Source organism: Triticum dicoccoides, chromosome 6B, assembly GCF_002162155.2.
Source record: "Triticum dicoccoides isolate Atlit2015 ecotype Zavitan chromosome 6B, WEW_v2.0, whole genome shotgun sequence".
Classification (NCBI taxonomy): Eukaryota; Viridiplantae; Streptophyta; class Magnoliopsida; order Poales; family Poaceae; genus Triticum; species Triticum dicoccoides.
In genome coordinates this window covers 370,543,595-370,551,852 of record NC_041391.1, presented here as the reverse complement: position 1 = coordinate 370,551,852, position 8,258 = coordinate 370,543,595, and positions in this window count along the sequence as shown.

The following is an 8,258-nucleotide window of genomic DNA, read 5'->3' as shown; positions in this document are numbered from 1 at the left end:
TCACTAGCATCCATATGATAAGGAGCCCGGGCTGACATGGCTAGTCGTAAACCCAAAGTGGCACAAACTTACAGGGATAGGCATGCATGAACCATCATCGAACGTGTCGGTCATCAGCGAGTGAATCCAGGCTGTAGCACTGGGCTAGCAGGACTCCGGTGAACTGGGCTGTAGCGGGCTAACAGGACTCCAGTATTCATCACATGACATTTCCCCGAAGGGACAGACACAGAACGAAGAAGGACACATGCCGGCCAGCCTAAGTGTTCCGGAGCAGTAGCAAGCTACCATGGCTCAGTGGAAGCACTAGGAGACATTTCCCGGTAAGAGAGGCTACCAAGGATAAACAACTAGATAGTCAGATCCCACACATACCAAGCATTTCAACAATATACACACAATATGCTTGATATGTGCAAATACAACATGGCATCACAACAAGACTCTACAACTCAAGTATTTTATTCAATAGGCTCCGAGGAGCGAGATATTACAAACATGGGTCTCACGACCCAACATTCATAGCATACAAGTCAAAGCACATGCGGAAGCTTAACATGTCTGAGTACAGACAACTACAAATGAAAAAGGCTGAGAAGCCTGACTAACTACCAGATCCTGCCTAGGGCACAAGATCGTAGCTGAGGTAACAAGCTAAACATCAAAGTTCATGCGGAACTACTAGTGAGACTGAAGTCTCTCTGCAAAAACATAAAATAGGCAAACGTGAGTACAAATATACCCAGCAAGACTTACATCAGAACTAACTACATATGCATCATTATCAACAAAGGGGATGGTGGGGTTTAACTGCAGCAAGCCAGCTTTGACTCAGTGGCTATCCTAAACTACGACTACAAGTAACTCTTTTGAGCTGGCGCACACGAGTCCACATATTCTTCCTGAATTAAAATAAATCCAGAAAATAGCTTATTGCGTCGGCATGACATCAGCAGGTCAACACGCTAGGTCCAGGTCAAACCTGACCAGTGGGTCCCATGTGTCAGCAGTTAGTTAAACTAACTAAGTTTAGTTAGCGTTAAACTAATACTAACCTAGTTTAGTTAGTGGCCTAGGTCCACACGTCAGTGAGTCGGGGGGGGGGGGGTCAAACCCCGGTCTAGCGGGGTCAAACCCGATGACGATAGAGACGGCTGAGGGCTTCGGAAACGTTGTTCCGGCGACCAAAGGAGCGGCGGAGGAGCTCTATGCGTAGCTGGAGATCTCGCGCATCTAACGGTGTAAGAAGCAGCGGCTGGGGTGGTCCGAAATGACAGCGATGTCGAGCTTTGCGGTGGCCAGAGTTTTGCCAACGGCGGGTTAGGTGATGTAGGGAACGGCAGGAGCCGCGGGTGGTCTCAGTCGACTCCTGGGAACGTGCTGAGCATGGTGGCGCGCTCGGTTGCGAGCTTGCGCGGCTGTGGCCATGGCTACGCCATGGCCGGCGGCGAGATGCTTCGGTCACGGTTGGGGATCGGGGTTAGAGGACAAACGCGTCTACGGGGAGAGGGGCGAGGGGCGTAGGATCTCATAGCGGTTCCGCAGGGTTGGTCGGTGGGCTCGGGGAGAGGCCGGAGCAGTCGGGGCGTCGATGGAGATCTCCGGCATTGGGAGGTTGAAGACGATGGCGTGGAGGCGCTCGGGAGCGTCCGGCATTGCACAGCTCGATGAGGAGGAAGAGGGGTACTAGGCTGAGCTCTTGGGCATCTCAGGGCGTCGCCGGGATGGCGGTGTCCGCGGTGGTGGCGAGCAGTGGCGACGGAGGCGTTCGGGCGGAAAGAACAGAGGAGGGGGAGAGCGTTCGGGGGAGAGAGAGGGAGAGCGTGACGGCTCTGGGGGTCGCGTGGCATCGTCCAGATGCGTCGAGGAGGAGCCAGGCAGGCAGGGAGGGAGGAGGTGGAGGCCTCGGGCGCGCTGGCATCGACACGCCTCTGCCTACTGGCAGAGGTTGAAGACGACCGCTTCGCCCTGGTGGGTTGGGCCTCAGCTACAGTGCTGGGCCAGCTGGGCTGCCAGGTGAGCGCCAAGTAAGTTCTCTCTCGCTGGTTTCTCTATTTTATTTTATTTTTGTTTCTGTTTTCTATTTCTTTTATTCTGTTTTGAATTACTAAAAATACTAATCCATTTTGTAAAATCCTGAAAATAATTGTGGGCAGAGTTTGGATTATTTCCAACAACCAAAAACTAGTTTCAGAATTATTAGAGCATTTAGAAATATTTATAGGATTTAAATGCTCCAATTCAAATACGATATGTGTTAATTCAAGATCCAGAATGTCCTAGAAATATCATCATTTTGGGCAGAGGTTTTCAGCTTTGTCAGAAATCATGAACATTTTCAAGGGGCATCTTGGGTTCTTTGAAAAAGATTTTGGATTGAACCTAGTTGAGTTCCATTTGGTGCTAGGGTTTGAACATCCCCATTTCAAGTTTAACTGAAGTTTAAACATGATGCAAACACTCTAATGCATGCATTGACTAGGGTTGTGACAACTCACCCCCACTAAACAAGAATCTCGTCCCGAGATTCAAGGGTAGGGTAAGATGAAGGAGGGGACGCAAACTAACATAATCTTCACGATCCAGATGTCCTTCTCGAGGGCGTTGATTCATTGCATCACCTTGATCACGACGTCTTGCTTTAAGAACTACATCCAACATAACAACGAGAAGAAAAGGAGAATTCTAAAAGGATCGATCTTCTTGAGGTTCGAGCAACTTAGGATCATCTTAATGATCACAAGATCAACTCATGGAATGGGACATAGAAACATCTCTGGAACTGAGAGGCAAAACATGCATGAGGAGGAACGGAAGAAACAATTTGACGAGGGTTTCAGAATAGCGAGGAAGAATTGCCATGATTCCATAACGGTGCACCTTAGGAAAGGTGACTCGTAGAATTATTCCCTCAAGTGGCAAAAGGAATTACTTTTGATACAGAGATCATTGAGACTCTCTATACCAGCCTAGGGCAAATCTCGAGCGATCGTTTGGAGGGGTTCGGTAGAATGGCATACCCGGATTAGAATGGATGATGTGGATTACTTTATTGAAATCAACACAAAGGACGATTTTAGTAACTGGGGAAAAGCTCAGAAGTAGAGAGTGAGTCCACTGTTTGAAGAGTTTTAGCATAATCAAAGAAACTAGGAGCAATCCCAGTTAGTGCCGATGATAACACCTAGTGCTTTTGCAAGCTCTCAAGAACTTGAGCATCTCCATATTCATCAAGGTTTTACCAATATCCGTTTCAAGGATCCTGGCAACACAACATACTACCATGATGAATAGTGATGGATAATGCAGATGCAAAGGAAGATAACACCTTCTCGGATTTCACCTTAGTGAGGCCAAGGGACGAAATCTGAATGATCGACCGGGAGACATTTAGCACTCTGCTTTTAATGTTCTCCTTGATGTGCTAGTGCAACCCATTTATTAAAATGGTTTGATATGTAGAACATCAAGTAAAGGTCGGACTTCGGGAGCACAAGAATCCATAAGGAATAACTACGAAAGTAGTATCCTACAAAATCCTTATGGGGAGGTGGCCAACTTCCTCAATCAATATACTACAGTAATAGGTCTTCCGGCTGGACGTGTTGGCCACGACATCCTCTTTACCGATTACGGAGAGACCAGTATTATAGTTCTCGGGAAATGCTCCAACCATCATATCTGCCTGAGATTGAGATCTGGTTGGTGTCAGAACAATCCAGACTCATCTAGTCTAGAAAGAAAATGAAAGTTTGCAACACAAATCGACGAGATGACGTTGCGAGATTCTCGGGGAATGAACTACGGTAGTAAGCTCCAAAACATGAGCTGGTTCTGCTAAAAGCATGTGAACACGCTGTCCCAAACAAGCATGACCATGCAGTAGTCTTATAATAAAACACTACCGAGTTCTGGCAGGGAACCATCATCAATGATATCGGAGTCTCCACGCGTGGAAGTCCAAAGATTTCACCTTAGAACAGACTCCTTTATCTTGAACAAGTCAATCAGTGGCTTGTGTTCTAGGGACACATATAGAATGGAGGTAGAGAGCCTGTCAAACCATAGCATACTTCGCACATGCATGACTGAGCTGGGATGATTCCAAGGAAAACAAAACAATCTGTCTCGAACTCACGGCGGCAACTTGCACCAAATGCACACGAATTCGAGGAAGTCACTTCTTCCATCCAAGCATAAGCTTCATGAACGGAACACGAAGGCATTGCTTACAAAAGTTTCAACACTAGGTTGATATTCAACATGAATCATGGGGGAGACAAAATGCTGCTGATGGACCCAACAACAACTCATCGGAATTTCCATATCACTGGACTTCCACCATCATGTGAACACGGGGATAGCATTGGTCAGACCAAAAAAAATATAATGATGTATGCTCGACGGATCAACCACGAGTAAGACAACATTATGAACATCGTTGGTTCTGATTTGATTTGACGATAGCCCATACTCAAATCAAAGATGGGGTAAGACAATAGGTCCAACAACTGATCACAAGGACCAATTGATGAAGATATCATCTTTCTTCAAAACACACACACAAAGAAAGATATCCCTTAACATGAACTAAGTCAAACAAGCTTTTATCTTCCAACTCTCCAAGTTGTTGTTTAGCTTGACCAACTAGCTTAGGGGTATCCCACACAGATTCTTGGAGAAGGGGTGGTTTACAAGAAACCATCTTGATCACGAACTCAACATAGCGGTCAGGTGACAACCTGGTAATACTTCTGAGAAGATATTCGGAAAATCACAAACCACCGATATGTTACTAAGCTCGAGAACAACCTTGCTTTTCAGGGCAAGACGATATGATCACAAGAGCAAGGGACTGGCACAATCCTAACTCATTGATCGAGGAGTCCACCAGGAAATAAGGACTAGGTAGCACGATCAATCTTAGAATGATGATTCCATAACCAACACACTAAGAATGAGATTTTCGTCCATTAACCACTAAGCAACATGGTTGCTAGGGGTATTGATTTCACACATCATGATTCACTTGTCGGTGTTCCGGTTACAATAACACGGGGCCGAGGAATGAACAATGATGGCAAGAAGTATCACTACGTCAAGAATCCATAAGAGAAGGTGCAATGCTCATGACATTCCTGACATAAAGTGGGTAATACTTCAAGGTAGAACAAAACAAAAGCTGGGTTCGCATTTTGATCTGCGAGATACAACTACTTTGACCCAATCTTGTATATGGAAGAGGTATTGGAGTTTGTTTATCCTAGTCATTCCGAATAGGATGTCTTGACAGACCACAAGAGTAATAGGTATCGATGAACGAATGCACGCATACTCTTGACTATCAATTGATAGACGAGGGTTGGAATACAACTAAAGAGGGACAACTCAAAGGAGCATATAACTTCTTGAGTTGTGGATGCATAGATTAGTATGTCAAACCAAGTTCAATAGGTTTCTTCTAGATAACCCATGCAGAGAAGGTAGGACTAGCAGAGTCGCGGCACAGCATCGAGAACTCGTCAAAAGCACTCTGGTTGTGATCCTTTGGTTCAAAGAACTTCTGCCATAAACGGTTCATAGTATTTGGAAGAAGGAAATACCACAAACCTCGAGGACTAATGCAAAGGTTACTAATATCCTAAAGGAACTAGCAAACACTATCAACACGAGGTAAGTAGGGTGAATCGCGGGTTCAAAACCCGAGGAGTAAAATACCTACTACTAAGTGGCATCACGGGATGCTTTCGAGAATAAATGCCAGAATCATCACACTGGGAACACAAATCATGGCTAGCTTACTAGGTGGTACTCTAAGACACCTAGGGTCATAATACTAGCTCCAACATATATACCGAGGCAATGAAGTACCTCAACACACTAGTTGGTGTGGTTAATCTGGCCAAAGGAACATCGGAACGGTAAGAAGGGATTTGCAAATGCATCAGACTATTTAGAAACCTGGGATGACTCGGACAGCATAACGGCTGTAAATGCTCAAAAGAATTTAGACATGCTACAAAAATGGTGGCATCGCCACTCAGAAGCACAATATCAAGGTTCCGAGACATGCTACAAAAATGGTGGTCTTGGGAACCCTGCTCACATTGTTTGGGGCCATGAGCGACACCCCGGCCGGATCTCCTTGCGGATGGAACCCGAATAGCTGATAATAAACTTGGACTGGAGACTTGTGTGGTTAGTCAGGTCGTGGCCGACACCCTCGCCAGGCTTTCGTTTGAAGGTTGCCGAGATACATGATGTGTACATGGTGGTAAGTGGCGAGAGCGTGTGTGAAGATGTACACCCCTGCAGGGTTACTATGATCTGTTCGAATAGCCGCGTCCACGATAAAGGACCTCTGGGTTGCCTATATACTTCATAGACAAGTGAAACTGGATAATTTAAAATGCGCAAGATAAGCGTGAGTGCTATGGATGGCCTTCCCAAAGGGATACGGGAGCGGATCCATAGTGGTGTATTGATATGGTGAATACATGGACTCGTGTGCGCCACCTCAAAAGAGTTACTTCAAGTTGTAGTTCAGCATAGCCCCTGAGTCAAAGCTGGCTTGCTGCAGTTAAACACCACCATCCCTTTGTTGATACTGATGCATATGTAGTTAGTTCTGATGTAAGTCTTGATGGGTACATTTGTACTCACGTTTGCCTATTTTATGTTTTTGTAGAGAGATTTCAGTCTCACTAGTAGTTCTGCGTGGACTTCGACGTTTAGCTTGTTACCTTAGCTACGATCTTGTGCCCCGTAGGGATCTTGTAGATAGTCAGGCTTCTCAGCCCTTTTCATTTGTAGTTGTCTATACTCAGACATGTGGTGCTTCTATTGCTTGTATGCTCTAAATGTTGGGTCATGACACCCATGATTGTAATACTTGGCTCCTCGGAGCCTATTGAATAAATACTTGACCACCGTTGGGGAGACTGCAAACCAGGACAAGACCAAGGGGCCAAGGGGACGCTGACGGCGTCCTCGACGATCGTAGGCCCCTGCCGAGGGGAAGGGCTCGCCGGTGCCTTCCCCGACAGGGAACCTACCTCCAGACTGGATCCTGCTCTGCGCAGCGCGAGGAGGGCCCTGCCGTTGGACTTCCCCTGTGCTACTCCCAACGTCCTTCACGCTCCTGAGGAGGGTCCACCGTCCTGAGGGTCCTAGTGGTTGTCGCGTCTTGGTTTACTTGCGATCCATGGTCAGTGTAAGCATGCCCCTGCGGCATTAACTATACCCAGAGGCTGCCATTGTTGGGGACGTCGGTAGGGCTTGGTGGTGGTTCGAAGGAGGGCTTGGACTCATGTATGTCCAGCGCCTAGCCTGGCATGGGGGGTCGGCTGGGGCCCTCTCCTAGCGCATGCCTTGGATCCATCATGACGGGGACGTAGGCTTCCGGGATGTTTGCACCAGGGGCCCCGCCCAGCCGCCTAACGCTCCCGCTCCCTTCTGCCATTGTTTGGTTCTGTTGGTCAGGGACCGACACTCCAACGCGGCCCCTGGTGGTGTCGTTCGAAGCAGCCACGTGACTAGGGGGCACGTTTGAGGTGGTGCGGGCTGCTCCACGAGGCTGGTCGGCATCGAGAGGTTCTCCGTGGCCCCTGCGAGAGGGCGCGTGGTTGTGTCGGGGATGAGCATGCACCCCACCATCGCCTGCGACGTGGGGAGGGTGCAGAACAGCGCCGCCCCCTGCACGCCGCAGCCAACAGCTCAGCGACTCGTTCGAGCAAAGCATCACGACCGCTCTCAAGTAGCCTGCACCGCAGGAGCTCACGGGCCACGATGTCCGCCGCCCGCATGTTCGTTTGTTCCCTGCGTGAGTGCGGAGTAGTTGCTGCGGCATAGTTCGCAGATCGCGCTGCTGCACGGCTGCGACGCGATGCTAGAGGAGAAGGCTGCGCCGCGCGCCTCCCTCGGCCGGTCGCCCCCGGCGGAACGCGGGCCGCGAGCAGGGCAGACTGGAGGTCTTCTTCGCCGGTGGGTGCTGCCGAGGAGGTCTGGACGACCCAGTGCTCGATGTGGGCTCTCGGGGCATCGGCCATGGCATCGGTGGAGCGGAGGAGGACTGGTCGATGGAACAGGAGGTCCGACGTACCCCTACCTACGGCGCCAAATGTCGGATTTCGGGATCTGGCAACCCTTGAGAGGTTCGAACTCTGGAGTGTGTGCAGAGATCTCAACCTGCCCAGCCTGCCTACTCGCGATCCGCCCTAGCCTAGTGCATAGAGATCACAGAGACACAAAGACCCAGA